We start from the raw sequence: 6,458 nt of genomic DNA, 5'->3' as shown, positions 1-6,458 counted from the left end.
CTGAGGCACAGAGCAGTTAAGATGGCAGAGCTGAGATCTGACCCCAGGTCAATCTGCCTGGCTCCAGAGTCTGTGCTCTTAGCCAGTGGGCCTTGATGCCTCATAAGCTGTGCAGAGGCTGAGAACGGAACCCAGGGATGGGAACACACACAGAGGACACGCACATCTTTACACCCCAATGCACATGGATGGGCTGCCCGATGCACAATGGTGGCAGACTGAGAATCAAAGCAATCTTCGGCTCTGAACACATTAGCGAGCCTCTGAGAAAGCAGAAGGAAGCTTCGAGTTGAGTGCCTTAGGCCTGGGGGCAAAGACCCTCCTTCCCGGGGGTGTCCTGCAGCCTCTAGCCCAGCCTGTTTGCCTTTCCCTTCCCCTTCCTGAGAGCTCCAAGCTCAGTTTCTCTTCTTCTCAGACCCCTAGGCCCACAAACCCAGAAATTAGGGGTTTCTGGCCTTGGCCTGCTGGTGGTGAACACTGGCTGGGGCCTTGGAGGAAAGAATGTGGGCCCCGATGAAACAGTGGCCCCAAAGTCAGAGTTGAGGGGGGATGACTGAAAGCTGATGGCCACAGAGGCTGGAGGAGACTGGGTGAGGTCAGGAGATGAGAGGACCAGCCAGGCCCCAGCCCCACGGTCACTGCAGGAGCAGCTTGGCAGGGGTGACTGTCCTCCTCGGCTCTTTGCCAGAAAGGACTGAGGGAGTTCTGCTCCCTGCACCCCTGAGGAAGCTGAACCTCGCTGGCCGAGTGTCAGAGAGGATGGGGCTGCTTGGGCCTGTCCAGCCCAGCAGGGAAAAGGGGGTGGGGGAGGAAGGCGCTGACGTCCGGATTCAGCAGAGGCCTGGACCCCCGCCATCCCCTCCCCACTGAAGGACCTGTCACAAGGCGGCCGTGGCTCACACCCGCTTATCGGGGCTGGGGTGTGGAGAGGGTGTCGCGGATGGGAGATAGGACTGGGACAGGGCTGTCCACACTGGCCTGCTCTGCCTCTCCCTCATTCACGCCTCCTCTGAGGCCCCTCAGCCCACTATCCCCCGCACCTCCAGGCTGCCCCTGCATGTCTCCCTGCAAAGCACCCCTGCAGGCTGCATTCTGAGAAGGATTGCTCTGCCCTGGACAGTCAGAACACCGAACACAGAGGGACCCTGGAGAGTGTCCAGTCTAAAATCACGTTGCACACAGGGGACTAGGCATAAGGGGGTGCCACTTACCTGAAATCATATTGCAAGTATGCAGAGGAGCAGAGCTAGGTTCTGACCCTAGACCAGAGCTTGTAAGGCTCTGAGCCTCAGCCAGGGACCCCAGAGGAAGGGTCCCAGGGCCACAGTGAAGGAGGCGTCACAGCACACTTACCCCTGAGGAATCCCAGTCTATTCAAGTTTCAGCCTCATATGGGGAAAGAGGACACAGACACGTCACACTGTCCTGGACTCCACTGACCTTGGAGAAGATCCAAGGTCTCTGCCCGTGTCTGAATGGCAATGACAGCGAGAGGTTGAAGGCTCCCTCTGCAGTGTGGGGCAGTGCAGGGCAGAGAGGCGAGAGGGGGCACACAGCACAGAAATCAGGATGCCGGGGGAGAAGTCAGGGGCCCATCATGGGAGGTGTTGGGAACTAAAATATGTGTCCTGCCTAGTGGGCTAAGAAAGCCAGCTGGGCCCCAGATGTGCCAAGGCCTCGGAGCTGCTGGGGAGGCCTGGAAAATTCAAGGCCACTGTCTGCCACTGTCCCCAGCCTTAGAAGACATTTGGGCAGAAACGAGCCCTGGCATCACCAGGGGCATGACGGTTCATCCTGTGCCTGTCGAGGAACTGGGGCTGGGGGAGGCAGAGGAGAGAAATAATTCCAAGACCCTGGCTGGGGGCAGGAGAGAGGGCAGGGTTCCACACCTGCACACAGCTGGAAGACCTAAGTTTAACTCCGCTTCTCTCTGGGCCAAACACACAAAAGCCCTGCTCAGCACACTCTGACGGGCACCTCCGTGCTCCCATCTTCCCACTGGGACGGGCGGCCTCAGGACCAGACCCTGTGGATCCTGATGAAAAGTGAGTGGGGAAAGCGCCCGGGGAACTCCAGCCGGCTGGAAGCAGTGCTCAGCACGCCGCTGGGAGTCATCCCAGGCACAGGGCCCTGCTCCACACAGCGCCTGCCCACAAGCTCACAGTCAGAACAATGCACATGGCTTCCTCCTTCCTCTGAGAAGCCATCATCTCAGAGGCCAGTCTCTCTGTTCCCTGCAGGGGGACTGGCCCCCCAGCCAGGCCCTAGTCCTCAGCCTTCCTGGGTTCCCTCACAGGGACCATGAGCGCAGCGACACTCAAGCAGGATAAGCTCAACGTTTCCGACTTGCTGGTAACTCCATAACACGTCTTGGGCACGTGCTGTTTACAGAACCCTCTGGAGGCCCCAGAAAGGAGTCAACTCTGCAATCTGCCTGCCTCCAGGAAGTTAGCAGGCCTTGGAGGGCAAAGACAAGTAAATGATGAATGACTGAACTACAAAGCAAAGTAAAATAACGGCAACAGCCTTGTGGGTGGAGGGCAGACATTACACGTGTAAGTGGGAAGATGGGCTGGGCAGTCTCCCTGCATAGCACAGGTGTCCAAAGCGCTGGCCCAGCCGTGCTGTGTGCAACCAGAGGTACAGTGGGCAATCTCCCTGTCCCAGAGTGACTCACAGGCAAATTTTCATGGAGACCTATTTCTGCATTGTACAATTTAGTGTTTTTTTTTTTAAAGACATAGAAGAGAATCGAATGTAAGTTCTGAAAATATCAGAGCCCATCATTATCACATGAAACTTGCTGCATGGGTAGGTGAAGCAGGTTGCCAGGTAAAATGAATTTTTTACCAAAGGGACCTTCCTTGGCTCTTGTCTCCTTCAATGTTTTTAACGGACACATTGAAGGCTTGATTTTCCAATCTGCAATCTCAAAGCTGGGAGGCATAGCTAACAGGTCAGATGGCCAAATCAGGATCATCGAGAATGTGAACTCGCCTGAAGATGGGTAGGAATTATAATCAAGTGGAATCTTCATAGTTGGGCATATACATAAAATGCCATATTTGTGTTCCAGAAATTGACTACGTGAGCACGTGATGAGAAAGTGATTTGACAGTAGGTCATGTGGAAAAGACCCGAAGCCGTCAGTTGGAGCGAGTCCCACGTGAACCAGTGGTATAGTGAGAAAAGTGGGGTGTCAATCCCCCACCTCGATTCAGCACTGCTATCACCTCACCCTGAATGCTTTGTCCAGACGTGGCCGCCGCACCAGGAAGACATGTGAAATCACGGTGAAGGGTCTGAGATCCATGAATGCCTGGGCATGAAACGAGATGCCCTGATGTCATCAGGAGCACCTTATCTCTAAAGGGCTATCAGGTGAAAGTAGGTGCCAGCCAGTTCTGTGTAGCCTGGAAAGGCGGTTAGGGCCTGTCATTGATGAGCAGGAGTTACAGGGGAAGGCTTCAGCTAAATGTTCTGCAGCTCTCCTATAAAGAAAATTGGGCACCTGGGGGCCTAATGGGATAGGAGAAAGTTTTCCCTTGATAGTCACAAGGTCAAACTCAAAGACCACCTGCTTGCCAGAAGACTTCTGTCTCAGGAATGTGTGCCTTGGGGGAGGGTGGGAGCAAAGAAGGGCAAATGGTCGGGTTCCAAATCCTGGTTGCTCCTCAGGATGGCCAGTGTTGCTTGTTTAGAAAATACAGATTTCAGCTTCACATCGGATCTACTGAATCAAAATCTTCAAGTGTGGGGTTGGGGAACCTGCTATTCTTTTGACGCTCACCAGGCAGACTATTCTAGATTGAGAGACTAGACATAATTAACAAAATATAATATAGGAACCTTGATTGAAGCCTGGATGTTTCAAAAAAGTATAAAAAACATTTGGGGAACGTGCAGGCAAATTCTAATTGAGATTGTTTATTAGACGATATAGAATTCTTGATAATTTCCTTAGATGTGATAATAGTTACTTTGGAAATAGGGGAATATCTTTTTTCTGAGGTAATTCAGGCTGAAGTATGAAAAAGTGAAGTGCTGTGCACCATTCACAGTAGCCAAGACATGGAAACAACCTAAATGTCCATCGACAGATGAATGCATAAAGAAGATGTGGCACATATATACGATGGAATACTACTCAGCCATGAAAAAGAACGAAATCATGCCATTTGCAGCAACACGGATGGACGTAGAGATGCTCACAGTAAGTGAAGTAAGACAGACAAAGACAAACATCACATGATATCACTTATATGTGGAATCTAAAATATGATACAAATGAACTTACCTACGAAACAGACTCAGAGACATAGAGAACAGACTTGTGGTTGCTAAGGGGGAGGGGGCTGGGGGAGGGATGGAGTGGGAGGTTGGGGTTAGCAGGTGTAAGCTATTATATATAGGATGGATAAATAACAAGGTCCTACTGTATAGCACAGAGAACTGTATTCAATATCCTATGGTAAACCATAATGGAAAAGAATAATTTAAAAAAGAATGTATTATGTGTAACTGAATCACTTTGCTTACAGCAGAAATTAACTTTGTAAGTCAACTATACTTCAATTAAAAAAAATAAAGTAAAAAAACAGCAAAGGACTTCCCTGGTGGCGCAGTGGTTAAGAATCCGCCTGCCAATGCAGGGGACACGGGTTCGAGCCCTGGTCCGGGATGGTCCCACACGCCGTGGAGCAGCTAAGCCCGTGCGCCACAACTACTGAGCCTGCGCTCTAGAGCCCGTGCTCCGCCACAAGAGAAGTCACCGCAGTGAGAAGCCTGCACACCACAATGAATAGCAGCCCCCACTCGCCACAACTAGAGAAAGCCCACGTGCAGCAACAAAGACCCAATGCCGCCAAAAAGAAAAAACGGAAAAAGAAAAAAAACAAACAGAAAAAAAAAAGAGTGAAGTGCTGTGTCTACAACTTACATTTTTTAGACAATAAGTTACTTTTAAATGGTTCAAGACAAGAACGCAAATGAAACACAGTATGGAGGGAGAGGGCATTCGTTGCACTTTCAACTTTTCTGAAAGCTTGAAATTATTCAAAATAAAATTGGGGGGCAAAATTAAACTCTCTAGGCTTCTCTGACGTGAGCCAAACATGAGGCGCACTGGAAGAGATGACCCCTCCTGTCCCATCCAGCCTGAGAGCTTGGAGCCTGCCTACTGAGGCTCTGTGTTGGGGCGAGGTCCCAGCGGTGTGGCATTAGGCCACAGTGACCCCTAGAGGTGCCGTGCACTCAGGGTGAACCAGCCCTTGGCCGAATTGTCAAGTTCAGGAACATGGAAGAGAAGCCCATCCAAGCACCCCATCTCCCCTGCCCCAAATTATACAGAGTGCAGTGCATCCCACTTGGCCCTCTGATGACCTGAGGCTTGGTCCCTGAAGGTGAGGCTGGACTGCAAAAGCAGCACTGGGTCCCCTGATAGACCATCTCCATGACGACACCCAGAAAAGCAGGCCAGACGAAGAAGCTGGGCATGGGCGTGGGCAAGAGCAGGGGTTCCATGGTCGATGTGAGGCCACCCCTGACCAGCTCCACCAGAATGAATTAGAGGCTCAAGGAGGAGAGTGAGGGCCCAGAAAGGGGAAGGGCACACAGGGTGGACGTGGTAGGGAGTTAGCAGGGAACAGAACAGCGGACCCTGGGGTCGGGGACAGGCCGCTGACGGGAAATTGGAGATTCGTCATGTTAACGCCAATGACATTTATGGACTCACGATCAAGGCAGGGAACACGGGTGACATGGTAATACTCACGGTCACTCCAAGAGCCCGGCTGCAGGCTGAGCCCAGCTCTGCAAGAAGCCATTCCCTCAAGATCAGACTCTGTATCTCCTGCTGGGCTCTATTTTAAGTTCTGAAGGAGGGACGGAGGTTTTCAATCGTTTGAAGATGGAGGCACAAGTGCAGAAACACTAACAGGTATTTAAGGGGCTAGCACACCCATCCTACCTTTGCCACTTGTGTAAGGTCCCCCTTTGCTGCATATGATATAGGTGAAACAGTCTCAATCCATAGACCAAAGAGCCTGAAGTCTCGAAATAAAGATGTTACTGCAGGTGGAGAGAGATTAGGGAGTGAGTCCCTCGCCCCCAGATGGGTGTCCCAGCAGCAGAGCCTGGGTCCTTCTCCCTCAGCAGCCTCCCTCAGATACCAGGGGCTCCCTGAGCATAAACAGAGTGGAACGCAGAGTCCCAGGTGCAGCCTGAGACCGCGGCAGGACCCGGAGAGGGCCCGGCTGGATGGTGATTGGCTCAGGTCAGTAATGAGGTGCTTTCTTTGACCAGAGGGACACACCTGATGCTGGGGGGAGGCCTAGGGCTCTGCTGCGTCTGAGTCCAAGTACTCAACAGTCCCACAGGGGAGGCGGAAGTGATCTGATCCAGAGGAAAGTCCTGAGCTCTACCCAGTGTTTACATTTCAAAGTTTGTTTTGGAGGGAC

Source organism: Neophocaena asiaeorientalis, unplaced genomic scaffold, assembly GCF_003031525.2.
Source record: "Neophocaena asiaeorientalis asiaeorientalis breed wild unplaced genomic scaffold, Neophocaena_asiaeorientalis_V1.1 scaffold1058, whole genome shotgun sequence".
Classification (NCBI taxonomy): domain Eukaryota; kingdom Metazoa; phylum Chordata; class Mammalia; order Artiodactyla; family Phocoenidae; genus Neophocaena; species Neophocaena asiaeorientalis.
Note: the sequence above shows the minus strand (reverse complement) of the source record.